At 58.1% G+C, this 17,524-nt stretch overlaps 1 long non-coding RNA gene across 1 annotated transcript; it reads left to right on the top strand.

Annotated features, from left to right (window-relative positions):
* Positions 1–1,551: 1,551 nt before the first annotated feature.
* Positions 1,552–7,402, top strand: LOC119108577 (uncharacterized). The gene is made up of 3 exons (XR_005095311.1): positions 1,552–1,773; positions 6,961–7,041; positions 7,316–7,402. It is a non-coding gene; the product is annotated as an uncharacterized LOC119108577 (long non-coding RNA).
* Positions 7,403–17,524: the final 10,122 nt, after the last annotated feature.

The following is a 17,524-nucleotide window of genomic DNA, read 5'->3' as shown; positions in this document are numbered from 1 at the left end:
ACCTGCCGTGAGCCGCCCGCTGCGCGACATCACTGCGAACCGGCCCGTGACGTCACGGGCGCGAGCGTGGGCGTTAGCGGGAGCGGCGCCCGCTGTTGTGATCCGATTTGTTGCTTGTTAAGCGCCGCGAGCGTATTTTATGTTGCGTGTGCCGCGTTGCTAGCGGCCGGCGCCTCGCGCACGAGGCGCTATCCATTCCAGTCTGATAACGACCGCCGCCGAAGCCGGGGGTCGCGACCTGACCTGACCTGGCCTGACCGGACTTGGTCAGGCTGCGTCCTGCGGTGAGCCGTCGCATTCCACTCAGTATTGGGCGCTGGGCGTTCGCAGCAGCTGCGGCCGCGGTGTTTTACAATGGGACGCCGCTACATGGTGCGTGTTTGTATCCAGATAACGTATATTCATTTATACATATACCATTACCGGTGTATATACTGTACAAATGGGGCGTGATGCCAGCGCCTTGTGCCTTTTGTGAACACCGAATAAACGAATGCTATGATGAAGGTGACGCCTCGGAGGGGAAGCGGCGGAAGGTCGACTTGCGGTTCTGACGAATCATGCCGGATATGCGGCGTGGCGGCCCACCGGACCCACGGGCCGAGCGGGGCGGGGCGTGGGCGGGGCGGCCGATACCGGCGCGGAGCAGTGCCAGCTCCGCTCGACATTCGAGAGCCGGCTTTTGGCGCGGGTGGCTGGCTCGGGAGCAGGACCTGAGGCACCAGGTGCCCCTGTCCGAGCCGTGAACACCAACACCATCGTCGGGCGGTGAGTTGGTCGTGAACTCTCGCGCCACACGGTGGGGCCGGAGCCGGGGTCTGTCGCTGCATTTCGGCAGTCTTCGAGACATGCCTCACCCAGCGGAATGTCGAAACAGCCCTTACAATCGGGAACCATTGCGTTGTTAATCTTCCATGAGTCAAACCCCGGCACTTTGCGCCGAAGTTCGTCCCTATGGCTCAGTTGGTTAGAGTGCCTGCCTTCCGGCCCACCCACTCGTGGAAGGGTGAGGTCAAGTCGCCTCAAGCGCTCGCGGTGTGGTCTTGACAGGCATGCCTGTGGCAGGTGGCAGCAGCCGCGCTAAAGGTCAGGTGACGTGAGGGGACAGGGCTGACCGTGCTGAACATTGCAGCGTGGGAACCTTTCGCTACGCAATTTTTTCGTTGACCTTGAGTAGCGCGATTGGATGGTAGAGGTCAGGGCTCACGAAGCAAGCACTGCTTAGCGTAAGCTCTGGTCTCAGAAATCCATTTATTCAAAAGGTCCGAATTGAGTCTTAAAAATAGGGCATTTAACACAAGACTACGCATAGCACATACACACAAAAATAAGTCACGATGCCTTTATTGGGATATATTCAATTATGTACTTCTTTGTCGGATTCATCTTTCCAGGCCTGGGCCAGCTCCCGTAGACATGCGCGTGTATCTAACGCGCGCAGCCCCGTCTGTCGTGGCCGTTAGCCACTTTGGGGCGAGCGTACAGAAGAAGAGCACGATTTTAACAGCATCAATCGGCTGAATCAGCTGGCTTAGGATTCGGCCTTGAGTTTGTCATAAAGCGGCGGGAGTGGGCGGTGGGCGTCTGTGGATGGAGCTTTCACTTGTGCTGGCGAAAGTAGCAAGGAGAGTAACTTTTGCCCCGCAGTTGGGGCGAATCAAACAGCCAAGCCATGTAAGCCCTTAAGTTATATTCTTGAAGCCCAGTTTGGACATTTTTTACAATGGTGACGTGTATGGCGCAAGACTCTTCCCAGTCTTCTGGCCAAGCCAGGTACGTTTTACATTGGCTTTGCCCGCATTCACTTGCTTAGGTTTAGTCTACAGGCCTTACAGCCTGTCATCTATAAACTTACAGGGTTGTGAAGACTTAACCATGCGGTTACGACTATTTTGCCTGTAATTTCGCTATCATTTGCGTCCATACCTGATAAGAGTAGGAATATTCAACTAATAACAGCTGTTTTGTATGAATGTTGATAACATTTTTGCACCTTATCTAGCAGTAGAGAGGCCACCTCAGGTACTGAAAGTTAATGTTTTGGTGTAAACTTCTCAAGCAACGTCCCTCTGCATTGCTACAAAACATGTAGTAAGATATTTTCTTGAACTTTAGTGCACTGTGACACAACCCTGACAGCAGCAGCATGAATAATGATAATTACTGTTATCATAATAAGAAAAGTAAGTGCTGATGTTGGATGTCTTACCTTGTGCTTGATAAGGAAAACAATTGAAATCATTTGTATTGTATTTCAATTATTTTTTCATTCACTGCTTGAAATCCATTTGCCACTGTAATTTAAAACATTATTCCGGCTGTTTGTCCAGGCCAAACTCAAACAAAATGTGACAGCATGCTGCACAGTTTATTCTGTTGAGAGGGCTTGTGTTCCATGTTCTTCCAAGGTTACTCAGGCAGGAGTGTTCATGCCCATGATGGGTGGTAGCTCACACTGGAGATGTATCAGGCAAAATGCATGACCTCTTCTGGCCAGGATGAAGCACCTGGTCAGTGATGATATTGACAGCACGTGGCATCCTGTGGATGTGTGGGTGGATGACGTGAGCATTTACTGTGTGCATAGTTGCATGAATTGTTCTGCAGTTGCAGTGTCCCTCTCAATACATGGGTGTTAATATGACCTCCCTAGTGCCTGGGACTTCATGTAATGGTGCATGATAACCTTCATCTTGTTTTCCTAAAATGTGTCATGTTAAAAGTATGTCAGTGCCTGCCTAACTTGTGTATTTCTTATTCATTTTGATAAGATCACTGTGCATGAGGGCAGTATCAAAAAACACTTTGAGTGCCCAATGGGCACTCTCAGACCTAAGTGTGGGCACAGCAGGTGCATTACCCGAACATGTCCTTAACCTTTCCTTGTGAAATATCACCTGAATGAAGGGGCTATTTCAAGCAGACGAGACTTCACTGCAGGCACTGCTTGACATTCTCAGGGCAGGATGATGACCACTTCCCAGCTGCTGCTATCTCCTGGGCAAGGGCTGGTCAAAGAAAGTCTGCCAACGTCAGGCTTTGCCCAGGGACCCCCCAAACTACACTGGCATGTGCATTAACCAAGCACTCCACTGAGATTGTACATGACACCTTGTAAGTGGCATTTCATACATTACATCCTTGGGCCTCCTACTGGTGCAAAAAGTGTCATGTTAAGCTGCACATCTGGAAAACCTGGGGTAGGGTTTGATTCCTGCAGTGTCCACCCTTCCTGCTAGGCTGTGAGGCAAATGCCACCATAAAGCCTCACCAACTGAGGGCAGCATACAGCCCATATTGACGACGACGACCGAGTTGGTATGAGGGCGAGTCGTCATAGCCTCGCTGGGGGCAGCCATTCTGTCCGGCTCTGCTCTCTGCCCACCCCGCACCCCAGGGCGGCGGAGCCTGCCTCGGGCATGACGTCAGATCTCACAGGCCGGCCGAAGCGTGACGTCAGATCTCGTGGGCCGGCCGGCGTGCCCGGTGCGGCCGTGCCTGGGCGCGGCCATGGCCGTGCCCCGCGCCACTGCCAACCGCGTGACGACCGGCTCTGTGCGACTGACCTCCCCTCCCCCCCCCCCCCGGGGGTCATCGCTGAAGGTCAAGTGTGCGCCGTGCGCGCTATCGCCGCTGACGTCTGCAGTCTGTGTGCACTTCCGCACGGCCGCACGGCACGCGGCGCCTCCCGGCTGCCCCGCTCTGGCCGTGTGCCGGTGGGCCCGCTGCGGTCCGCTCCGGCCGTGTGCCGGTGGGCTCGCTGCGGTCCGCTCCGGCCGTGTGCCGGCCGCCCCAGGCCCGGCAGCCGCGCAGGCTGAAATGGCTATCCCGATATGCAGTGTTCCAATATTCGGCCACTTGCGTAGCAAGGATTCCACCGCGTATTCTTGTGCGCGATTCCACGCGTATATTCCACGCGCATTTTGTCATGCTATTACACCCCAGGCTTGGGGTTCACTACTTGTTGCCCCTTCCCTTGTTCAAATCGGCCAATCAGCGTCGAATCGGGCGGCAGTCAGTCCAGCATCTAAGCACCTCAGACTTCCACAAATGAGCCGGGCAGGTCAGATGTCTTGGTTCGGGGTCAGAGGACACGGATATAACGCCAGCGAATTGCGTGCAGAGGTCACCGGAGAACAAAGATTCTGGTGACACAAAGTTGTTTTTATCTCTGGAAACCCTGCTGGATAAGCTTTGAAACACTGTCGAATGCAGCTAGCATTAAGATGGGTGGACCTCCTCTTAAAGGATACGGAGCACCGTGGCGCGGGCCCGGTTCCCGCCAGGGTATGCCACCGGTGATAGCATGAGGGGTTACACGCGTTGTCAAACAAGCGAGGAATTATCACTTTTGTCATACGGGAAAAATGGATGGACTCGCCTCCGTTCCGTGAGGTCGACTGTCTGCGCAACTCGATGGTGTTGCCGGACACCCTGAGGTCGGTGGCCGGCTCAGCTGGTGTGCCGGACACCCTGAGGTCGGCCTGCTCAGCTGGTGTGCCGGACACCCTGAGGGTCGGTGGCCGGCTCAGCTGGTGTGCCGGACACCCTGAGGTCGGCCTGCTCAGCTGGTGTGCCGGACACCCTGAGGTCGGTGGCCGGCTCAGCTGGTGTGCCGGACACCCTGAGGTCGGCCTGCTCAGCTGGTGGTGTGCCGGACACCCTGAGGTCGGCCTGCTCAGCTGGTGTGCCGGACACCCTGAGGTCGGTGGTCGGCCTCAGCTGGTGTGCCGGACACCCTGAGGTCGGCCTGCTCAGCTGGTGGTGTGCCGGACACCCTGAGGTCGGCCTGCTCAGCTGGTGTGCCGGACACCCTGAGGTCGGTGGCCGGCTCAGCTGGTGTGCCGGACACCCTGAGGTCGGGTGGCCGGCTCATCTGGTAGTGTGCCGGACACCCTGAGGTCGGGTGGCCGGCTCATCTGGTGGTGTGCCGGGACACCCTGAGGTCGGCCTGCTCAGCTGGTGTGCCGGACACCCTGAGGTCGGTGGTCGGCTCAGCTGGTGTGCCGGACACCCTGAGGTCGGTGGTCGGCTCAGCTGGTGGTGTGCCGGACACGGCACTCGGATCTTGCCGGCTTGTCGAGGACGGCCGTATATGGGGGGGGGGGGGGGAGGGGGAAGGGAGAAGAAGGGCCTGACGGCGGGAGGGTGAGGGGGCGTGGCAGTATTTTTAATATGCGGAAAACACCATGCCGCACCATAAGGGCGGTGGGTTTGCGCGGCGAGCCATTCGGAGCAATGCCACTGATGCCAAAACAACGTCTACTAGTGATTGCTGGAACGTGGGAAAGAGAAAGGCGTCACTTATTCTTATCTGTCTTGGTTTGATCTGCCAGGACAGGATTTTACTTGTGGTGCCTTCCAAGCTGAAGCGACAATATTTTTTTTTCCAGAAACTTCTTTTGCACTGTTTTCTTCCATGGATTGGCTATGTTCTGTTTTCCACGATTGATGCAAGTGATCGTTACATAGGACATGCGAGCGTATCCTGTTACATGCTCTTCCTTACCGTTGCCGTGTTGTTTTTTAGGTTTATATTTTATACTTATATGTTGTTGCGCTGAATGGCGTTGTTTTCCATTATTTTCTTCATTGTACTGTTGGCGTGTCGTACGAGATTGGGCATTGTGCAAGTCGGGAAACCTGCATAGCCATGTCTTTCAACAGCGACGTCGAGGGGTGTGATCCTTTCCAAATGTCGTGTTTTTCATCGCTTGTCATTTGTCCTCGATGTCTTGGTTTTATTTTTAGAATGTCAGAACTGCCTGTCCATTCCTGCTTCTTGCCTTTGACCTTGGTGACTCGATTGTGTGCGTTTTGAGTGTTAATCTTACGCGTGTGAGTGCGCGTCCGTATCTGCGCTCGTGGCGGTTTCAAAGCACCCGCACTTTCCTCCCCCCCCCCCCCCCCCCGCTTGCCAACCGCAGCCGGCAGCTCAGACGGGCCAATACATTGTGTGGTGATCGAACCCCCGCGTGCCCGCGCACGTGCGCGGTCGATAACGCGCATGTCTGGCTGCGCGGGCGGTCGATAACAGCTGGCTTGCCCCGGTGTGTGGCGCTGTCTGGCGCCCGTCGGTGACGCCCCCCCCCCCCCCCCCCCCGCCAACGAGCGGGTCGAGATCGCCGACCGTCCGGCCGGCCGGCCTGGCGGGCTGGGCCAGTCCGGCCGCCGCGGCGCGGCGCATGCCGGCCCGCGAGGGCCGCGTCAGGCCAGGCCCAGGGCAACATTGTCTATCGCAAACAAACGTCCACAACTGTGCCCGTGATGTCACCTCAGGTGACCCGGAGGTCACCGGCCGGCTTGCCGCCAGTCTGTCCGCCAGACTCGTATCGCCGACGCTTCGTCACTCGGGACTTACCGCCGCCAGCTGTGTGCGCACGGTTCGGGGCGCCGCTGCACCTGTCGATGCTCAGGTGGCCGTCTCTGAGTTGTGTTGTTCGCTCGCGTGGGCCAGTGGGCTTCAGGCGGCGCCGTCGGCGGTGTCGCACGGCCCCGGTCTGCCTCCGGCCGCCGGCACCGGCAGTGCAGCAGCAGCAGCCCGTGCGTTTTCGGCGGGCCGGCACCGTACTAGAATAGGTGCTATGGTTGCCGTGGTGAGGGTGGATGCTGTGGGATATTGTGGGTGGACGCTGTAGAGTGTTGAGGATGGATACTGTGGGGAATTCTGGTGAAAATATTGGTGGGGTATTGTGGGTGTATTGTGGGTGGTATTGTGGGTATTGTGGGTCCTGTAGGTACTGTGAACCGCCGGCCGTTTGAAGGCGTTGAAAGTCTTGATATGCATGGTTGTTAATATGTGCTGACGTCCTGGTATTATTCATCGGTTGGTCGATACCAGCCCACCCAGAACTGTTGTAATCAAACCATCGTCAATGACAAATGTGCCCACAAGGTGACCTCCAATGTTTCAGCCCGCTGCCGGTTGCTTATATGATACCGTTTGTTTCTCTGTTTTAGCTGCAGAATGGGGCTTTGGCGGCACCTGTACGTGCTTCCCCTCTGCGTTTTTATCGGATTCGTTGTTACGTTCTTCACGACGTAAGTGCATTTTATGGTTGGCCACTTTGACCCGTCTCGACATGATTATATTTTACTTACTTTAATTTCGAACTACGATGTTCTCCGTTCTGTTCCATCGTGCCAAGCATCAGTTTTCTCGTTTTCCCCTGCACTGCGTATATTTCCGGCACTGTCGCCTCGCATTCCGAGTGTACCTGCCGCCACCGCACCTCGTTTCGGCTGGGGTCAGCTGGCGTGACCCTGAACCCGCCGACCTCTGACCTGTACCGCGCCGGCCTCGGCCGTGTGACAGGTACGCCATAGCCGTGCAGCTGGACCACGTGAAGCCCAACTTCCCGTACATCAGCGACGGCGGCACCTGCGCCCCCGAGTCCTGCATCTTTCGGCCCAGCTGCTCAACATCACCGCCCGTGCTCCCGTAAGACCGCCCGTCGCCCTCTCCCCATTGTCCTCTGTCGGGCCCGGCCTGCTGCACTTGCAGGGCTGCTGCGCTTCGTTCCACAGTACTTTGCGCCGCCGCACAGCGGCCTTTAGAACCCTGAACCCTGTGCACTGTGGCCGATAACGTACCTGCTTACCATGCCGGATGTTTACTGTTTCAATTTGCCTTACGTGCTGTTGACTCCTCACTGTCTCGCATGCTGTTGACTTTCCTCCACTGTCCGTTTGTGCTGTGCCCCGCCCCCCCCCCCCCCCCCCCCCCCCCCCCCCGCCCCCGCCTCATGACGTGTCCTATTGATTCATCTGTCACGTATGTTTCCCATGCCGCCACAACTACCCCAACGGTCGTGGGACTGATATAGCCGTCGTTTGTGATGAAGCAGACACGCTCCAGTAATTTATCACCCGCGCAATTCATCACCGGTCTTTGTTTCTCCATCAGTGTTCCCAGCGTTAATCATTGCTGCTGCCCCAGCTATTGCCGCTCAATTTCTGAAGCTCGCACGCCTGATTGTCCAGCGGTTGACAAGCGTCGAAACAGACGTCACATTCCACATTCCGTGGCGAGCGGGGCGCGCGCGATCCGGCCCCATGCTGCCGCGGCGAGTGGTGACGACAGCGCCGCCGCCTCGACCGCGTGAGTCTCGCTACCCCCGACGTTGGCCGTGTTGCAGTTGGCCTGACTGTGTACATCCGGTACAGCCTGGTGGAAGACTACTACAGCGTGGGCCACGCGCGCGCCCGCTGGGAGCGCTGGCTCAACAAGGGCGGCTTCTTCTGCGGCATGTGCGGCGCGCTCGCATCAGCATCGTCGGCAACTTTCAGGAGACCAACGTGCTGGCATGCACCTGTTCGGCGCCATGCTCGCCTTCTTCCTTGGCGTCTCTACTGCTGGATTCAGGTACTGTGGGGATGACGGCCGCGTGCGTCGTTATGACGCCCGTCTCCTGCGCTGGGACGTCACCTCGGTAACGCCCCACCGCGTTGGCTACGGCTGTGGTGACCCACAACCGACCGGCTGGCTTCGGTCTGCTTCGCTGTAGACCAGCTGGGGCCGCGCGTTACCGAAGTGTGACGGCGTGTTGGCACCTGCCAGAGCTGACCGGTGATCAAGCGCACGCCGGAGACCACCGAGTCGGTGTACAGATGCTCGGGTCCACGAGCCCGGTCACCAAATGGCGCGCCCAGCTGGCCGTCCAGCCGGCCGGGCCCGGCGCCCTGAGCGGCCGCGACCGGCCGACCGTCCCACTGAGGGTAGCCTCCGCCCGCCGCCAGGTGCCGATCACGTACAAACGCGCCGGACATGACGCGTCCGTGGCTGACCGGCGTCCGCCTGTTCATCGCCGCCACCTGCACCGGCCTCTTCGTCAGCGGCTGGGCGTGCGCCGCCGCCACGCCCACAGAGTTTCAGCAAACGACTGCAGGACTCGATCAAGGCCTGCAACGCCTCAGGTCAGCGGGGGATGTGGGAGGGGGAGGTCAGGGCCTGTGGGTTGTCAGGTCAGTGAGGCGGGGTCAGGACCTGTTGACTCCAGGACAGTGGGGGGTCAGGACTTGTTACTCCTGAAGTCAGCGGAGAGCGCGGTCGGGATCTGTGACTCGTCAGGGCGGCAGTGGGAGCGTTTGGCCCAAGTGTGTAACGGGGTCGGATTGTGCAAGGAATGCTTCGAGGAAGCATAAACTCATCGAGTAAGATCGGATATGACCCGGGCAAAGCGTTGGTCTGTGACATATCAGGGTGTTAGGGTTGGCGGGGTCCGTAGAGCATGCGACGACACACCTCTGACTAGTTCTACAAACCGTTAACAGTTCGCTAAGCAGACTAGCGGAGCTGGTCCGTGTCAGTATCATCGGTAGAACTAAATTACCTGCCCTGGTATGTGAGGCATCACCCGGTCCCGTTCACCTACCTCGTGCCAGCGGAACGTGAGTCGAATGCGATCTGTGCGGAAGGGTGTAGCTGGGTCAGATCCCGAACAGCGGGCCGTGTGTGCCGCTGCTGACTCCGTCTGGCGCGTCCTCCAGAGATCCCGGACAGCGAGTGGGGCCTGCCCCTGCACGGCTGGGAGTACCCACATCTGCAGCACCTCCTCGAGTGGTGTCTTGCGCTGCTATTCGCCCTCTACCTGCTCACGTTCGTCTACGAGTTCCGGCTGGTGGCCGTGGAGAAGCCCAAGGTGAGCGTCCGCGCGCGGCTCGGCGGCGGCGTTGTCGACCGCGATGTGTGCGCAGCTGGGGCCGCACTTACGGCGCACGCGCCCGCTGTTGGTGGGAGAACGATAGGTGTACGCTGGATGTCTCGGTGGTAGTCCTTTGTGTTTGACGCATTCAGGTCAAAATATGACACGTAAGTGCAAGGATAGAGGAATGCGTGCAACTACGGATGGATGTTGATCAGGGTGAAGCCTGCCGTCTCCATGCTTCTTGCATATATATATATATGCATATCAAATCTGACTGGCTTGTTTTCACGTGATGTACAAAGGACCCGCCGCAATGAGATAAGTACGCCTGCATAGTTACGTAGAAAGGACTGCGTTGGTGGTGGTTGTATGACGAAGAAGTTGCACAACCATAATTCGGGACCAGCTTCGCGGAGACGTGTTAACTAAAGCTCGAAGCAAATTGTTTTGCGCTTCAAGCCACCTTCCGCGGAGTGGATGAACCGTTAGTTGACGTGCCAGCCGCCAGGGCAGGTTCCAAAGCCAGACCAGGTTGAGTGACGGCGCTGCCGTCCCAATTCTAGGTGCACTGTGGCTTGCCCAAGCCGTGCGACACTGACGAGCCCGTTGCGGGCCTAGCGCCCGGGCACCAGGTGAAGGTTTGTGGCGTGCGTGTGGTGTCCGCCATGCCGGGCCGGCCCGCGCCCGCGTCCGGCCCCGCTCGTGCTGTCCTCGGCCGGCCGCTCGGTCAGCTTGCGACCCCCGCTTGGCTCGTGCAGCCCGCAGCCGTCCTGTGTCCGCGCCACAGATTGCGCCTCGGCCCACGCATGCCGCAAGTCCAGGCGCAGACGCGCTGCGTGGCTTGCTCCCGGGCGCGTCGCTAGGCCGGGCGTGGCTTGTTCAGTGTCTTTGGGAGTGTTTCGCCAATGCTTGTCTGCGTCGCCTAATAGCCGATCTCGCTGTCTGGTTGCTTTACTTCCTCCTGTGGGTGTAGTTGTTGCGCACTCGACACTTAGCCGAATGGAAGGTCGCGACACCTCGGGTCGTGTGGCCTGGCGTGCTCGTTGACCAAGCAACATGGTCCGTCATTGCCGTTGGAATTGCTGAAGGGGAGCTTTGCGAGAATGCCCATATGTAGCCACGTTGGACGTGCAGTGTGTTGTGTGTTTCGTATGCGCCCAGGAATGTGCACGTTTGCTGTGCCCAATGTCCAATGATGTGGACGTTTGTAATGTTCAATGCCTGACCATCAGCTGACACCTAGAAGTGCATGAGGCCTTTCCAATGTGAAATTTATGTTACAGGTTGAGTAAAACATTTGATTTGTGGGGACTTTGTGTGCTTGGTTGGCAAGATGCGGGTACCCCATCGCTGTCAAGCGTGTGTTCCACCTCTGTCAAGCGCGTGCCCCACCGCTGTCAAGCGTGTGCCCCACCGCTTGTCAAGCGCGTGAGCTCCACCGCTTGTCAAGCGCTGTGCTCCACCGTTGTCAAGCGCTGTGCTCCACCGCTGTCAAGCGTGTGCTCCACCGTTTCAAGCGTGTGCTCACCGCTGTCAGCTGTGCCCCGCGGTCAAGCGTGTGCTCCACGCGTTGTCAAGCGCGTGCCCCACCGCTGTCAAGCCGTGGCTCCACCGCTGTCAAGCGCGTGCCCCACCGCTGTGAGCCAGGCGTAGCCGGCTGGGCCTTCCACCATCAGTCCCGGGTGTCGCCCTTTCGTACCCTGGCGTCGCAATGCATGTTTGTGTCATCGCTCCATCCGCCGGCTTCGTACTCACTTTAGTGGCATTTGTGGCACTGATCAGCTCCGGCGATAGGTCGCGCCCGGCCAGGCCCCTCATTCCGTCAACGTCAGTGTGAGTTGAGCCCCACGTGTGGATAGCAGCGCTGCGTCGCCGTCAGCGAGCACCTCTAGCCATCTGCGGGAGGTTTCGGCAGCCTCGCCACGTGTCTGCCATGAGGACGACACGACCGTCCGGTGCCGTCACTGACAGCCGTCGTCGCCGTCCCCAGCTGCTGCGCGTGGCCAGCGTGCTGCACCGGCGTCGCTGGGTGGCTGTCGATTGTCTGGAACCGCCGCCGCCGCTGCTGGCCGGCCGGCCACCAGCTGGCGCCCACCGCCGCCGACCGGTCGCCGCCGCCGCCGCAGACCAGGCTCGACGCTTGCCGACACCAACGGCGAGACGCGCCGTTCGTCGCCCGCGCCACCGCCGCCGCCGTCGTCACGTGACACAGGCCCCGGCGGGAGGGAGTGGTGGTGCGGGGACTGGGCGCGCGGAAGAGGGCTCGCCCCTGGTGCGACTCGGGCGGCGGGCTTAGGCTGTCTTCAGATGCGGAGGAGGCCTCTCTGAGGTGCTGGATTGGTGCTATGGCGACGCTTGAGAGAATGTATGTGGCTTTGTTTTTTCCGCATGTGTTACGCTACTAGTCTTCTCAGTAGTCGAATGTTGGTACGGCTATTTAATAGCCGTACACTGTGTGTCGATGCTCAGTATCTTTAAAAGTAGATCGCTAGTGCAAGCTTGCAGGGGGCGATGCCGCAGTGCCAAACGAAGGTGTTTGAGGTTGAATGGTTTATTTTAGGTGTCATCTGTGACACGCTTTTAGTCATGCCGCCTGTTTCTTTATGCTGTCCGTTTTGGCAGCGTGTCGTGGTTGGCCTGGGGAACCCCACCTTTATGCGGTGCGTTCAGAGGCTTCCGGAAGTGCCATATTCCGACCGCCGTGAAGACGTATACTACCGACTCGTTACACAGTGTTGTCCCGCTGTGGCTTGTTATCGCTGTCCGTTCGTTTTCGGGGCCGGCCGTCTTCCGGTGTGGGCTGGCCGATGCGTGGCCGAGTTGTCACTACGTTGCCGTTGTGTTCTGATCCGTCAGAGAATGTGTCTGTTTGCCCTGGATCTGGGTGTCTTCCGCTCGGTGTTCCGCCTCAGACGAGGCGGCGTTGTCATGGCGACTGATCGGCGTCAGCTGATGACTAGGTACCGGAGCCTGTGGTGCAGCTTGGCCGTGCCGCTGCGGGCTTCCCAGCTGGGTCTGAAGTCGTTCGTGGTTAAGGTTCGTGTTTCCTGGTCCCCTGGTTCTTCTGTCTCACTCAGTATGGACGGTCGGGAGCCCTGCCAGATGCAGTTGTGTTTTGCGCCAGCAGCGAACGTTATCAGGTTGCACGCCAACGGCGTTAATTGTTACGCCAAGCGTTCATGTTAACTGCGCGTCAAACGTTAGTGTTGTACGCCAACGGCGCTCACGATATCATGTTGGCCCTTCTCCTTCTCTTCTCCGTCCCTGCCCACTGCCTCCATGCCCTCTTTCTGTGTACAGCATCGGGTGTGTCAGGTCTTCTTTCGCCACGCTGTCATCGGCGCTGGATTGGCCTGTAGCCCTCCCCCCGCCTCCGGCCGTCACCCCAGCGTATCGAGGAGCCGCATACCGCGCTACCGCGCGGCGGCGGCCTGCTCGACGTCACGCCGGAGGCGCCTGTGGCCCGCTGGCGCCCCCGGCGGCGACCCAAGGGCGGCTCGGTGGGGCACCGGCGGCACTGGTGAGCGGCTTCACGCCTGTACCTATCCCTGCTGGTGATGTCGGGCGCCGACGCGTGGACCGAACTCCTGCCGCCATTGCTCAGGTCCCGCCCCCACACCTCTGCCGCTGTGTCCAGGTCCCGCCCAACCCTCTGCCGCTGTGTCCAGGTCCCGCCCACCCTCTGCCGCTGTGTCCAGGTCCCAGCCCACCCCTCTGCCGACTGTGTCCAGGTCCCGCCCACCCTCCTGAGCGCTGTGTCCAGGTCCCGCCCACCCCTCTGCCGCTGTGTCCAGGTCCCGCCCACCCCTCTGCCACTGTGTCCAAGGTCCCGCCCACCCTCTGCCGCTGTGTCCAGGTCCCGCCACACCCCTCTGCCGCTGTGTCCAGGTCCGCCCAACCCTCTGCCGCTGTGTCCAGGTCCCGCCCCACCCCTCTGCCGCTGTGTCAGGTCCCGCCCACCCCCTCTGCCGCTGTGTCCAGGTCCCGCCACCCCTCTGCCGCTGTGTCCAGGTCGCGCCCACCCCTCTGCCGCTGTGTCCAGGTCCACGCCCACCCCTCTGCCGCTGCTGTCCAGGTCGCGCCCACCCCTCTGCGCTGTGTCCAGGTCCGCGCCCAACCCTCTGCCGCTGTGTCAGGTCCGCGCCCCACCCCTCTGCCGCCGTTAGTGGTGTTCGCCACGCTGTGGATGCGTATTGGCCATCACCCTGGCGGACCACGCCGTGCCCAGCCGGCCATGGTCGATCGGGTTCGCATTTGGCCGCCCGTGCTGAAGCAGCGGCCAGGGTTCTGCTCCGACTGTCGATACTGTGACTAGCACCGCGCACCCACGGATGCTGGGGAGCTGAACTCGCAAACATGACGTCTTCACAATATTGTTTAACTTATCAGTGTGTTTTTCATGTGATTTAGTCAGATGTTGCTGTTTTCTGCTCTAAAAGTATGCATTTATACATGGCTGGTACTCGTTTTGAAACAGGTGGCCTGTTTGCTCTGCGCGCTCTGTCATATTCCATCATGTTGTCTTTTTACTACAAGCCTGCTTATCTTTGGCTGCTGGTCGTGACCATTGTGCTTGAAACAAGCGTCTGCTGACTGCCCATATTTCAAACGCTTCCACGCGGAAAAGAAGTGCCTTATGCGAACGCGGGCGCACGTGCGTCTCTTGGCATCACAACGTCTGCAATATCGTAACGCCTTTATCTAGTGCCTAACATGCCGTTGTTGGTCAGCCCCTGTATGTGTGTTGAGTCAGGACATGTAGTACCTGCGCGAGCCGGGGCTGACCGCCTCCCCCGTAGTTTGTGAGCTCGGTGACGTTGCGGTGCGCCGCGCCGCCGGTCGTGCGTGGTGTGCGCCGTGCGATGTGATCTTGAAACCCCGTCAACTCAATGCAACACACGCAGCACTGTTCACCGCTGTTGACGGATGGCGGTGACGTGTTTCAATACAGCTTCTGTGCATGTATGTCGGCCGCATTTTCCCGCACGATCGGGTAGCTGAACGTGCGCCGAGCACGGCCGCTGCGCTCTGGCCGGTAGATCGGCACCGGCGGAGTCCATTCCGGTCACGCGGAAAGCCCGCCACCCCAAGCACGCAGCCCGGCATGTGAGGCGGCTGCGCCCCGGCCCCGGAATAGCGGCCAGCGGCGGGGGTGGCCGCGCCGACGGGCTCAGCCAATGGGCGGCCGCGAGACACCGGCGCTGTCACGCCGACCGCTCCAGAATAGCCCGGGGCCCGCTGTCGGATGGTCGCTGCCGTCCCCCCGGCGGGCCTCTGTTGGCACCGTGGCCGTCGCCGCGGTCTCGCAGTGTTAGAGTGCGGGGGTTGCCGCAGGCGCTAGCTGCGTGTCGGCGTCACAGCGTGCATAGTAGTAGACTAGTCGGTTCTGATCCAGTTCATGAGTACGAATTTCTCAACCGTCGAAATGACGCTCTTGAATGAAGGCGATGCCCTCATTCGGTTGGATGCATTCACCGATGGCCGAAGTTCTGCACGTCACTGTATGTCAGCTGCCCGCTAGTGGACCACTTCCACCCATATATGGCGTGGCGCGAGGTTCGACAGCGCGCAGCGCGCGGCCGCCAGTGCGTGCAACAGCGAGCACACTACGAGTCTCCGTCCCGGCCCTCCACTGTGCGTTCTGGCATGATCTCTGATGTTTGATCTCTGCCCCTTAATCACCACACAGCACACGACTGATGGGAGTGCGGACATTAAAACAGCACGAGGAAAGTGCATTGTCACGAGTCGGGCAGGGTCCATCAGGTGCGTGGGTGAGGGGGGGGGGGGACGCGGCACGGATTAAACGGACATCTGGCGAGACACACTGGGGCAAGCGAGCGGCGCAGTTCTAGTCGCCGGGGAGCGACATAGACGTGAGTCGCCACGGAGCGACACAGACGTGAGTATTCCAAGACGCCGGCGAGAGGAGCGCAGTGTATGCGAGGGGCCCACCAGCAGACCAGACACGGCGGTCGGCCGCTACAAAAAGTCGCCCCGACGCTAGTAAAAACTGGCCGGCGCCAAAAATGAGCCCGGCTTCTCATGGTCTGCCGAGCACGAAGGGTAGATTTCTTCGCGGCGTGAAGCTGTGCTGGCTGGTGGAGCCGTAGACAAAGGCCGGAGCATGGTAGGGGCTTTGTCGAGTTCAAGGGCGACTCATCTCGTCAGCTTCATGGTCGCGGCGTAGGATCTCTACACGAAAAAGGACGTGCCGTGGACGGGGTCTAAAAAACCAACATATGGAGATAACCCGCTCGTTTTCCGAAACGCCTCGACCGATCGCCTTGAGGCCTTCGCCAATCAGTCCTGTGTCATGAGGTAATAATGGGGTGGCAATATCAAGACGTGACCTGGGGTCAAAACCCTTCAAAGACGCGAAGGCAAAGTTTCGCTGTGCAAAAGTAGGCAACTGAGATTTCAGAACCCACTTCACCGATCGCTGTGAAAACTTCACTATTGGATGTGCCATACCTCATTGTCGAAAAATGTGGTGACCCTTGGTCAAGGCAAAAGCCATAAAATTTACGAATTAGTAAAATTATTAGTCGCAGACAACTCAGTTTTCAAAACCAACCACTCCAGTTGATACGAAATTTTATCATTCAGTACGCCGCACTCGATTTCCCTTTAAACCGTAAATATGGTACCATTTACAATTATGCCATGCCTTTTTATGCTTAATCCTAGCAACACGTGTAGCTTGGGTAGACTGGCCTTATGAGGTCAGGGATGTGATTTGTTGTTTGAATTTGTCGTCAGCAAATGTGTTCTACTGAGTCACGTTCTGAGTTGTGCACGGTGTCGCCGCGATTACAAGAACTGTGGCCGTGGTGATGCAGGGGATGGTCAATGTGTGTGGTGTCCCAAATACCGTTCTGTTGTGATTATATCCAAGCCTTCTCAGCATCCTTTTGTTGGTTGCTGGCTCCAAATCGGGCAGAAGTCCGCCGAATCGATATGAGCCTGGGCCACGGCTGTGATGGATGCCGTAGATCTGAGGCGCCCGGCTGTGAAGGCAGGCTCGGTGGATCTGGCCGAAGCGGACCGGCCTGGTCAGTCTCCTGCTGTGAAAGATCATTGACCTCAGAATCCTTCCTGGGTACTTGCTTTCTGCACTCTGTGTGTAGCTTGACACCGAGGTACAAGTCCCAGCAGCAAACGGTGGCAAAAACGACGGAAAAGACGTCACTGCTTTGGTCAACGGGTCCTTGAGCTTCACCATGCGTGCCGTGGGCGGCCGTGCCTGATTACATGCTAACGCATGACGTGCGATTACTTATTACGTGCGTTATTACAGAATATTACGTTATTACCTGATTACGTGCGTGATTACAAAGATTAACGCCTGTCAAAAATGTGCCGAAAATTGAATATGTCTTGTACCGGGTACTTCGTGTGTCTTGTCATCAAAAAGAAGACGATTACCCAGCATTTGCTCACAATATGCATAAATATTTCTGTTGTAATGTTCCGACCGCAAAAAGGCCCACGGCCCTGGCACAACAGAAAACGATAGCGTGTAGCTTCATGGCATGCATCGCAACCGCTAGGTATGTCCTATCGGATGGTGAAGGTTTGGAGACTATCGGAGCAATCAGTTCTAAATCAATAATCTGCTTGCAATAATTTTGGAACCTGTGAATTTGATGACTTGACCTGACCTAGGGTCGCCAGATTTTCAACTGCAAGAGGCAATCAGATAAGGAATATGTGGTGTTCAACGTTTCGCAATGATCGGTTCAGCAGGTTCCGAGAGCTGAGTTGTCTGCAAGCGATAATTTTGTAGGTTGTGAAATCTGATGACTTTTGACCTGACCTAAGGTTACCAAATTTAAAATTTTACGAGGAAGTCAGGGATGGCGTACCAAAGGTGA

Source organism: Pollicipes pollicipes, unplaced genomic scaffold (assembly GCF_011947565.3).
Source record: "Pollicipes pollicipes isolate AB1234 unplaced genomic scaffold, Ppol_2.1 Scaffold_6686;HRSCAF=7923_pilon_pilon_pilon, whole genome shotgun sequence".
Lineage (NCBI taxonomy): Eukaryota > Metazoa > Arthropoda > Thecostraca > Pollicipedomorpha > Pollicipedidae > Pollicipes > Pollicipes pollicipes.
This window is presented reverse-complemented; position numbering and strand designations above follow the sequence as displayed.